General features: G+C 47.4%; 1 long non-coding RNA gene across 1 annotated transcript; it reads right to left on the minus strand.

Annotated features, from left to right (window-relative positions):
• Window positions 1-5453: 5453 nt before the first annotated feature.
• Window positions 5454-7057, minus strand: LOC120702301. Its single transcript, XR_005686317.1, has 6 exons — window positions 6665-7057; window positions 6433-6575; window positions 6231-6357; window positions 5974-6088; window positions 5775-5889; window positions 5454-5702 (listed from the first exon to the last, which is right to left on the minus strand). It is a non-coding gene; the product is annotated as an uncharacterized LOC120702301 (long non-coding RNA).
• Window positions 7058-12171: the final 5114 nt, after the last annotated feature.

Here is a 12171-nt window from a genome sequence, read left to right on the forward strand (position 1 = left end):
GCTAGGGTTTGAGGGTGGCCGCGGAGTGGAGATGAGGAGGTCCAGGGGTGCGGCTGTGGTTAAGAAGGGAAGGCCCGGGGATCTCGGTGCCTGGGCTCGGGATGGAAGGCCGGTGGGGATCGCGGCTAGGGATCTCAGGGCCGTTACGGGAGCGCGAGGGATGCGGGGAAGACGGGCCTGCCAAGCGGGCCCGGACGGTCAGTGAGGGGAGGGCGACGCGCGGCGTGTGTGAGGGAGCGTCTGACGCGGTGTGTCGCTGGCGGGGTGGGGCCGGAGTTCAGCTGGTGAGCAGGCGAGCGGGTAGAGCCGCTGACTGTGGGCCGAGCAGGGCGTGGTGGAGGGTGCGGCGCTGGAGGAGAAAGGAACCGGGCTGGCGGCTGGGCCGCGACAACAGGTAAGCTGGGCCGGGGAAAAGAGGGGGAGCGGGGTGGGCTGCTGGCCTAGCGCGGGTTGGGCTGCGCGGGGAAGGGCTGGGTTTCTTGTTTTGGTTTTTCTTTCTTTTTCTCTCTTTCTAATTCTAATCCAAACTCAAGCTAAAAGAATTCAAATAAATTTGAATTCAAACTCTAACCAAACAATAAAAGAAAAGATGCTCCAGCATGAATGCAACAACAAAGTTTAACCTATGATTTGAATAAAATAAATTTGAATCTACGGAAACTATTCTATAGAGAGAAATCAAGGCAAGACGAGTAAGAATCTTGGAATTCATGCAACAACAGCATGAAAAGCTAAAATAAATTTGAATCTACGGAAACTATTCTATAGAGAGAAATCAAGGCAAGACGAGTAAGAATCTTGGAATTCAAGGAATATAATAGCAAAATAGTTTCAGCAGACAATGCTGAGAGAGAAGAAGTCCTAAAACTTGACCAGTTCTATCTAGGCTTTCGTCCTACAGTCGATACAGCTCTGATACCACTCTGTAACACCCGGTTTATAAAAGAACATAAACCGAGCAATCATATACGTGCCAGGATCAAGTCACACGTATATACAATAGAATGAACAGTATATCACAGCACATATCAAGTAAAAAGATATAATAAAGCGAGTACTAATGTTATTTATTACATTAATGACAAAATGTCTGATACAGAGTATGCGGAAGCGTAATACATAAACGATAACTCTCGTCGGAAGCTGAGCAGGGCGCCACAGGGACGTCGACTGGGAGACGAACGCCTAGAAGTCCTCGTACTCCTGGTAGCTCCGGGTGAACTCCCTCGTGTCGGCAGGAACTGAGCAGCAGTAGAGTGTCCCCAAAAAGGACAAGAGAAAAAAGAGTAGAGAAGGCAAGTGTGAGTACACAACTTGTACTCAACAAGTATAACACAAACTATGAGGCTCTAAGGTTGGCTGACTCAACCGCATTAGCTTTTAAGTCTTGGCAAAATTTTATTAAAGCTAATTACTACAGGTTGATGAATTACCATAACCCAGTTACATAGTAATTAATCAGAATTAAATATGATACTACTGAGAACCAAACCAAACCAAGCCACCCGGGGAAACCTGCCTCGTCAAAGGAAGATAACCCCACTAATCAAAAGGAGAATCTGGGCCGTTCATGACCGTGAGCACGGCTAGTATACCAGTTTTACACTCTGCAGAGGTTGCACATCTTTACCCACAAGTCGTGAGCTACGCTAGTTGTTCATCACACTTCCTTAGGTGAGATGACTAGCAAACTCACTACGAGGCCTTTACAAAGAATCTCGTTGGTAAGGAATAACCGCGAGGGTTGGATCGGCGACTATGGAGCAGGTCTAGTGGGTGTCAAGAATACCACAAACGAGGCCACTCAGTACGAGGGACATAGAAGCTTACCACCCTAGCCCCGCAGGTAAGTTACTCCAAACTAAAAAGACCTAATTATTACGCCAAGACCGTCCCATTCCAGTCTTGTGCTAGCGCTGTTGTCCCAGGTTGTTGTTCTATGAACCGGTCCTTATGGAGAGTGGCCAACCCAGCAGTAAGCACCGTGCTGGCCCCCTAAACCATGTTTCTAACAAAACTATTTTATAACGAGACGTGAGCCCCTCAAACGGGCCACTCCCAGAATTAAGTTGCATATACCATTAATCAAATTAATTAAAAAGGACCAAGCATGTTATAGCATAGCAACCTAGCACAACTAACCAAAATGCAACCCAAGGATTTATATAAAGGATATAAAGTGGCTAGGAAAGTCCTTATAGGCATACAGTATTAAAATACAGTATGAAATTGCAATTAAAGGTGATAGGTGTTGTTCATGTTATACTTGCCTTCCTCGTACTGCTCCTGCTGCTGCTCAAACTGGTCGGAAGACGGCTGCTTTGAGTACTGGTACTGGGGCTCCTCAGATGGATCACCGTCTACTCATGAACACATGGCCAAAAGCAAGGCACACAATAAGCATACAAGCAAACACTAACAAAAGCTAAGAAATAGTACATCAATACATAAAAATAGCACACTAAACTAGTCTAAAACTATTCTACGCATTACAACGATCGCGTGGATATAAAGAACGCCTAAAACGGAGCTAAAACGCAAAATCTAGGCTAAAAACAAGTTCTAGGGGCTTATCTGCGAGAAAAACTAAGTTTCTAGGGCTTTTCTGCAAAAACCGAGGGTCTAAATGTAATTAACAGTTAGATCTAAGGGCTAGCGTGCAAAAACGCAGGGCATGGACTGTGGGTTCAAAAACTAGAAAGATCAGGGGGGGTACGTGTAAAAACCTGGGCCAAACCGCAATTACTTTTATACTGCCACGGAGTGCGGGTTGATTTCGGATAAAAGTGGGGTCTCTTTTGCAAAAAGGCGGGCGCTGACCGTTCTTTCCCCTCAGTTGACTCGGGCCGGTTTGTTTCGGGTCGTTCGATCGAGATCTAGCGGCTCAGGGCAAAGGGTGCGCGGAGCGGTGGCGGAACACCACCGGAGCAGAGCTCCGCGGCGGCGAGCTCGCCGGAGCTGGCCGTTCGACCGCTACAGGGGCTCGTTTGGGTCGCGGGCTGGTGCAAAAGGACGAGCACAACACGTGTGATCCACTGGGCCCTTGTGCGTGGGTCGGGGATGGCCGGAGCGTGGGGCTCGGCGTGGCGGTGCTCGCCGGAGCGCGAGGGTTCTGGCCACTGGAATAGCCTACGGTCCTAAGGTCTAGCGCAAAAACAACAGGGTGGCGGGACGAAGTTTACAAAGGGCGCGGGGCGGTCAGAGTTGCAACGGAGTGACGTCGGCGGCGAGGTCGGGCGGAGGCGCTGGGCGGAGCTTCGCGGTCCAGGTGCGGGGGCGCTCCTCCGAGCTTAGGATCCCCTCGAAGAGATGCGGAGACGTGCTGCGGAGATGTAGAGGTGGTCAGGCAAGCCGGATAGCCACCGGCGGCGAGAAATTGCACGGCGGCCGAAACTTCTCACCGGCGGCAGAGAAGGGGAGGCGCACGCGGAGGGGTCGGAGAAGGGCACCTCGGGGCTTCTGGATCCGATGGCCGGACGCAGCGGCCTCGGGCGGTGCTGGGGAACTGGGCAGCGCGGCCGGAGTGGCACGGGCGGTGGGGGAATTGAGACGGCGGAGCACCTCTGCTCATCGGGGCGATGGCGGCGGTGCTGCGCTAGGGTTTGAGGGTGGCCGCGGAGTGGAGATGAGGAGGTCCAAGGGTGCGGCTGCGGTTAAGAAGGGAAGACCCGGGGATCTCGGCGCCTGGGCTAGGGATGGAAGGACGGCGGTGATTGCGGCCAGGGATCTCGGGGCCGTTGCGCGAGCGCGAGGGATGCGGGGAAGACGAGCCTGCCAAGCGGGCCTGGACGGTCAGTGAGGGGAGGGCGACGCGCGGCGCGTGTGAGGGAGCATCTGACGCGGTGTGTCGCTGGCGGGGTGGGGCCGGAGTTCAGCGGGTGAGCGGGCGAGCGGGTAGAGCCGCTGACTGTGGGCCGAGCAGGGCGTGGTGGAGGGTGCGGCGCTGGAGGAGAAAGGAACCGGGCTGGCGGCTGGGCCGCGACAACAGGTAAGCTGGGCCGGGGAAAAGAGGGGGAGCGGGGTGGACTGCTGGCCTAGCGTGGGTTGGGCTGCGCGGGGAAGGGCTGGGTTTCTTGTTTTGGTTTTTCTTTCTTTTTCTCTCTTTCTAATTCTAATCCAAACTTAAGCTAAAATAATTCAAATAAATTTGAATTCAAACTCTAACCAAACAATAAAAGAAAAGATGCTCCAGCATGAATGCAACAACAAAGTTTAACCTATGATAAAATTTTAATTAGTTGAGGAACAAAATTGGATTAAATGCAAACTAAGCAAATTAAATCCTAGAAAAAATAAATAAAACCAATTAAATTTATTATTAAATAGGAAAATTAAATTGGGGTGTTACAGTTATGCATCTGTTGCACACCCCAAAGGCAACGGTCATGTGGAACGAGCCAATGGAATGATACTGCAAGGGCTTAAGTCAAGGATATACGATGCTCTCAAGCCTTATGAGAACAAGTGGATAAAAGAACTGCCGTATGTAATCTGGGGGCTATGCACTCAGCCGAGTCGAGGGATCAACAATCAGACTCCTTTCTTCATGGTTTACGGGTCGGAAGCTATCCTCCCGGCTGATTTATTGCATGGGGCACCCAGAGTCGCGTTTGACAACGAGGCATAGGCACAAAACAACAGATTGCTCGATGTCGATCTGGTAGAGGAAGCAGGATAGCCGCTCAACTCCAATCTGTTCGCTATCAACAATCTTTGAAGAGATACCACGACAGATATGCCAAGCTGACTAGTTTTCAAGTTAGAGACATTGTGTTGCGTCGGGTTCAACGTATGGAAGGAAGAAAAAAAGCTATCTGCCCCATGGGAGGGTCCTTTCATCATTTCTGAGGTCACAAGGCCTGGATCATTTCGCCTTAAGTGTGAAGATGGTATCGGCATTCCCAATTCGTGGAATGTCGAGCACCTCAGGCATTTTTACCCTTAATAATGACCATCCGACTGGTCTATATCGTCGCTACTCATCGCCCAAAGCCTTCTTAGTGCAGGGGAGGCAGCTCCCGACTGCTTCGTTCCCGACTGGAAGCGCATCTTCGCCAAACATCACACTCTTCGGCTACGCGTTGTTGCTAAATACATCGAGTCTACAGCGTTATTTAGGCCATCGGCCATAGCCATACTACCTAATGGGTTACAGTGGGTGACGCCGTCCTTCGCTTAACCAGTGGTGGCAGGACATAGGCATTGCTGCTCCATATTGATATGGGCAGTCGGACGTACCTTGGACAACATGCTCCGAGCAGTCCTACGGTAGGAATTTGTGTATATTCCGACTCGTTCCTAGTCATTTGTGAAATGTGCTAGATGTTAAGTACATCCCCGAGTCATGTAACTGTCATGCAGTACTAAACTTGTACGGGTTTAACAAAGGAGCCTGCGCGCTACCTGACATGTACTTGGGCTCGCAAGCCCCATTATTTCAACAATGTACAGACTTATGCATTCAATAAAGTTGATATTTTATACATCAGCTAGCATAAATATACTGTTCACATCACATATACAAGTCATTGACTGTTTAAAACTCGAATTCGTCGGCTAATTTGGTCACGATCTTTCTACAATTTTGAGTGCTCCTTTTCAAGCTTGGACAGCTCCTTGGATTTGGTCTTCTCAGACTCTTGGGTTTTCTTCCACGCCTCTTCTAGCCGTTGGATTTGCTCTTTATCTTTCTTCTTCCGGGCCTGTAGCGTCGTGTTGAGGTTACAGGCTTTGGTGAGCATTTGGTATGAATATTGGAGGTCCTTGGAAATTACCTTGTGAGTATGCTTCAATTATTGAATGAGCTGTCCAGTTGGAGTTTATCTCTAGTCAGCGAGCTGTCCAGTTGGAGTTTATCTCTAGTCAGCACGTTGTTTTCTGATTTGAGTTCTGCAAAAAAAACCACTCGGACAATACGAGTTAGCTCAGCACATTCAAGAAACAACTGAATAATGAGGAGAAAGGTATGCTTACTTCTGTTTTCTTCTTCAAGTGCGAGGATCTTCCTCTCCATGGCTAGGAAGTCGGGGTACTTCTTGTGGCATATCTCCAATACGCCCCGATATTCATCCAGCTTTTTCAAGGCATCCTGACATTCAATACAACATTACATTGGAACCAGTACTGGTAATTATGCAAGATGCTATGTTTAGATATGTATCTCTAACACTGCTGAATCAGAGTCGGGGAAGACGTGACCAGAGTCGCTCTTATCAGCGAGGCCCTCACACCTGTTCAGATTGGCAGTGCTAGTAGAAGCCTCACCACCCCCGGTGACCATCATCTTTGCTGTGGCAACGTCGTCAGTCGTAATAGGTTCATCCTGAAGGGCTTCCGTCTCCGGCAGCACTGCATCATCTAATCAGATATCAAAGTCAATTATATGGACAAGGCATTTTGACAAACGCAAATACACTTGTAGTCGATTGATACCTGTATGTGTCACAGGTTCTGTTTCTTTGTCAGCAGTTTCGGCATGAGATCTGGCACTCTATTCCGACTGTTGTCCTCTGTCGCCTGACTCTTCTGAAGGTTTGCTGCTCTGGGCAGTGTCAGTATTGATGTCGGTCACCTTCCTGCAAGAAGGATACAGTAGCATGGATTCAATATACAGATTATGCTTGATTTCATTCGAATGACAGTATGGATCTCCGGATAAGCTTACATGGCAAACTGCCTGTGTCGGCCTGGCACTGGTTTCGGCTTGGGCGGCGCCCCGACTGGTTTTGAACCGCTCGCCGTGACTTGGGTGTCTGCCTCGGCATGCTCCTGAGCAGATGATGGACGCGGCGATGGAGGTGGTGTTGGAACTCTCCCCCCGACACTCTCTGATTCCTTCGGGTTTTCCCGTCTCTCTAATTTCGGGTTCCCCGATTCGGATGATGTGTCGGATGTGGGAGGTGCCCTGTATTCGTGCCTTGGCTTTTTCGGATTCTTCTCTCTTGTATCTTGTTCGGCAATTGCTTTGGAGAGGGATCGTTTAGCCGTAGCCCTGCGAGTCCTACGCTTTGGCTTATTGGCTGCAGACTGGCTCTGGGTTTCTGCCGATTCTTCGACTTCAGCCCCTCCAGTGTTAGCTTCGCCGGCTCTGTCACCTTCAAGGGAAATATATGTTATAAATCTAGGCAATTTTCGGTATATTTTAATTCCAAAATTAAATGTGTAAACTAGCAATATTTCTATGACTTTAAGGAGTAAAATAAAACATGTGAACATGTTTATACTTATCACACATATAAGCATAAACAATATAAATAACCAAAGTTTCAGGGAGTACCCTAAAGCGGGGCCGTTGCCGGAGGCATTGGCTGCGCTGTTACCAACTGGAGTAGACATCTACTCGGTTGGCCTCAGTCGAAGTAGTCGAACTAAATCGGTGCAGGAAGAAGTTCGCAGTGCAGTCCCACGAATGGTCACCAAGATGTAGTCGACGTAGTCGTTCGGCCACCAGAATGTAGTCGACGTAGTCGTTCGGCTCGTCCACCAGGAAGTAGTCGTACAATCGGGCAAAGCCTTAGTATTTTTGAGCAGTCACGCTAAAGCAGCGTTACCCAAAAACCTGATTGCCCGCCTATCCCGTGCAGGATCTCAAGGCGAGCAAGGTTTCGGAGGCCTGCTCACGCTAATTCTGTGCGCGCAGAAATTAGCGTTGGGGAACTCAGTTGTTGCAACTGGAGAGGGAGAAGAGAGGAGCCGAGTTGCCTCAGTGCTCTGGTGCAGGATGGATGAGGGGAATGGCACTCCTTATATAGTGACTCAGGTGCTCAGGATCGTTGAACCTGGACACCATCAGAGTCATTTAGGTGATGCGGTTATGGCCATTAATTACAGATTTAATTGCACGTTTAATCGCACGATTAATTGCTGTCAACGGCAAAATAGCCATCACATCGCACCGCGCCGCGCCGCACCGCACCGCACCGCCCGTCCGGCCGGCCGCGCCGCGCCGCGCCGCGCCTCGGCCTCGGCCTCGGCCTCGGCCACGGCCCGGCCCGGCCCGGCTCGGCGAGGCGAGCGAGCGCGCACGCGCGTGTGGTTCACCGTCCTCCTCTTACCGGCTTCACAAGTGGTGTACAAGAGGTCCACCTTTTAAGTCGGTTGAGATCCTCCTCAATTCCCGGTACGGAATTAAACATTGATTCCCTAGCATTAATAGTGGGCTTTAAATTCTTTTAATGCTTTAGAATAAATGGGCCAAGCCCATTACTCCAACAACGAGATGTCAGGTCTTGTAGCGCTCGCTAAATACATTAATGAACCAATGATCTGAGAATATTTCAGCTGATCTCGCATTATCCTTTTGTTCTTTCTAAGAATTAAACTGGCATCATATGGTGTTGAGACAGGTTTATAGTCGCTATAACCAAAGCGACTTAACACCTTCTCCACATAGTGAGACTGTGTAAGAATCACCCCACCATTGATCTCTTTTACCAGCTTTATATTAAGAATAACATCAGCTTCTCCCAGATCCTTCATCTCAAAATTTTGAGATAAAAACTCTTTGACTTCCTTAATCACATTAAGGCTAGTGCCAAAGATCAGTATGTCATCCACATACAAGCACAAAATCACTCCTTCAGCCCCACCATAGCGATAGTACACACATCTGTCAGCTTCGTTCACAACAAAGCCGGCAGAGGTCAAAGTTCTATCAAACTTTTCATGCCACTGCTTAGGCGCTTGCTTGAGACCATATAAAGATTTTAACAACTTACAAACCATTCCTTCTTGACCCTTTGATACAAACCCATCCGGCTGATCCATATAGATCTCCTCTTCTAACTCTCCATTGAGGAAAGCCGTCTTAACGTCCATCTGATGAACGAGAAGACCATAAGAGGCTGCCAAGGAAAGTAACACTCGAATTGTGGTCAATCGGGCAACTGGTGAATAAGTGTCAAAGAAATCTTCTCCTTCTTTTTGTGTATAACCCTTGGCCACAAGCCTAGCCTTGTACTTTTCAATAGTACCATCTGGCCTAAGCTTTTTCTTGAACACCCACTTGCATCCAACCGGTTTACATCCATAAGGACGTTCAACGACCTCCCAGGTTCTATTAGACATAATAGAATCCATCTCACTCCTTACTGCTTCCTTCCAATAGTCAGCATCAGGAGATGAATATGCCTCTTCAATGGTTCTGGGTGTATCATCTATGAGGTATACAATGAAATCATCACCAAAAGACTTTACAGTCCTTTGTCTCTTGCTCTTTCTCAGAGCATCATTGTTATCCTCCTCAGGATTTTTCTACAAGTGTATGTTCATTGTGTTCTATCGGCTTAGCAGAGCCATCATCCTTGATGAACTCTTGCCTAGATGAACTTGTTTCATCTCTCATGGGAAAAATGTTTTCAAAAAATGTAGCATCTCTGGACTCCATTATAGTACCAACATGCATGTCAGGTACTCCAGATTTCACTATTAAAAATCTATATCCAACGCTGTGAATAGCATAACCTAGAAAGATACAATCCACAGTTTTAGGTCCAAGCTTACGTTTCTTGGTTATTGGCACACTCACTTTTGCCAAACAACCCCATGTACGTAAGTATGACAGTGTTGGCCTTTTCTTCTCCCATTCCTCGAAAGGAGTTATCTCTTTATTCTTTGTAGGAACACGGTTTAGGACATGACATGCAGTCAATATAGCCTCACCCCACCATTCCTTGGAAAGTCCCGCTGTATCTAACATGGCGTTAACCAAATCCGTTAGAGTGCGGTTCTTTCTTTCGGCAACCCCATTTGACTGAGGTGAATAGGGAGGCGTCCTCTCATGAATAATACCATGTTCCTCGCAGAATAAAGTAAATAAATTTGAGAAATACTCGCCACCACGATCTGACCTAACTCTTTTGATCTTTCTCTCAAGTTGGTTTTCTACTTCAGCTTTATAGATTTTAAAGTAGTGTAAAGCTTCATCTTTTGACTTCAACAAATAGATGTAACAAAATCTAGTACTATCATCAATCAAAGTCATGAAATATTTTTTTACCACCTTTTGTCAACACTCCATTCATTTCGCACAAATCGGAATGAATTAATTCTAAGGGTGCCAAGCTCCTTGCCTCCGCGGTCTTATGAGGCTTACGAGTTTGTTTTGATTCAACACATACATGACACTTAGAATTTTTGACAAAAGTGAACTTTGGAATTAAGCTCAAATTAGCTAAGCGCATCATACAACTAAAATTAACGTGACAAAGCCTCGAATGCCAAACATTTGTTTCATCAACGTTAATAACATTGTATGCAATTTTATTACAAACATCTGACAAAGAAAGACGGAACAAACCTCCGCATTCATAACCTTTTCCAACAAAAGTACCAAACTTAGACAAGATACATTTATTGGACTCAAAGACTAATTTGAAACCATCTCTACACAGTAGAGAGCCGTTGACTAAATTCTTCTTGATGGTGGGGACATGCTGCACGTTCTTCAGCTGCACGGTCTTCCCCGAAGTAAACTTCAGATTTACCGTACCAACACCAAGAACACGCGCATGTGATCCGTTCCCCATCAGCAAGGAGGAAGTCCCGCCGGTCTGGTAAGAAGAGAACAAAGAAGCATCAGCACAAACATGAATATTAGCACCAGTGTCAACCCACCACTCGGGTGAACCAAAGACTGAAAGAACAGTAGGTAATAAATTACCGTACCCCGAAGTTCCTCCAGGCTCGCTAATAACCATGTTGGCGGAGTCGTTGCCTTTGCGGTTCGGACACTTTGCAGCAAAGTGATCCGTACTAGCACACACATAGCAAGCTCCCGTCTTCTTCTTCTTCTTAAAAGTGGTTGTCTTCTTAGTCTTTGGTTGGTTCTGCGGTGGCTTTTTCTTGTTCTTATGGGAGTTGTTCTTCTGAACAAGATTGGCACTTGAAGCACCAACAACTCCTTTCCCACGTATGTCCTTTGCTCTCGCCTTCTCCTCAACATCAAGAGTCCCTATGAGTCCATCTATTGTGAACTCCTGTCTCTTATGTTTTAGAGAAGTAGCAAAGTCCCTCCAAGAAGGTGGCAGCTTAGAGATTATACCTCCAGCCACAAACTTATTGGGTAACACACATGGGGACTCTTTACTACAATTTTTGAGATCTTTTGCCAGAGTATGTATTTCATGAGCCTGTTCCACTACAGAACGGTCTTCGACCATCCTGTACTCAAGGAACTGCTCCATGATATACAACTCACTCCCGGCGTCAGATACTCCATATTGAGCCTCAAGAGCATCCCACAAAGCTTTGCCAGTTGGCAGCCGGATATAAGAATCCACCAGGTTATCACCGAGAACACTAATGATCAAGCCTCGAAAGAGGATATCAGCCTCATCGAACGCACTCCCTTCCTCTGGAGAGAATTGTTCAGGCTTACCCTCTTTCACATGGATCACTCTCGATAGTGTTAACCACAGTATAAGCCGCTCTTGCCAACGTTTGTAATTTGAACCATCAAAAGGTGATGGTTTGATTGATGCAGCAAAGCTAGATACCGAAAGCCTATTAACATAATCAGGTTTTTGGAATGTTATAAATCTAGGCAATTTTCGGTATATTTTAATTCCAAAATTAAATGTATAAACTAGCAATATTTCTATGACTTTAAGGAGTAAAATAAAACATGTGAACATGTTTATACTTATCACACATATAAGCATAAACAATATAAATAACCAAAGTTTCAGGGAGTACCCTAAAGCGGGGCCGTTGCCGGAGGCATTGGCTGCGCTGTTACCAACTGGAGTAGACATCTACTCGGTTGGCCTCAGTCGAAGTAGTCGAACTAAATCGGTGCAGGAAGAAGTTCGCAGTGCAGTCCCATGAACGGTCACCAAGATGTAGTCGACGTAGTCGTTCGGCCACCAGAATGTAGTCGACGTAGTCGTTCGGCTCGTCCACCAGGAAGTAGTCGTACAATCGGGCAAAGCCTTAGTATTTTTGAGCAGTCACGCTAAAGCAGCGTTACCCAAAAACCTGATTGCCCGCCTATCCCGTGCAGGATCTCAAGGCGAGCAAGGTTTCGGAGGCCTGCTCACGCTAATTCTGTGCGCGCAGAAATTAGCGTTGGGGAACTCAGTTGTTGCAACTGGAGAGGGAGAAGAGAGGAGCCGAGTTGCCTCAGTGCTCTGGTGCAGGATGGATGAGGGGAATGGCACTCCTTATATAGTG

This window comes from Panicum virgatum, chromosome 4K (assembly GCF_016808335.1).
Source record: "Panicum virgatum strain AP13 chromosome 4K, P.virgatum_v5, whole genome shotgun sequence".
In the NCBI taxonomy this organism is placed as follows: Eukaryota; Viridiplantae; Streptophyta; class Magnoliopsida; order Poales; family Poaceae; genus Panicum; species Panicum virgatum.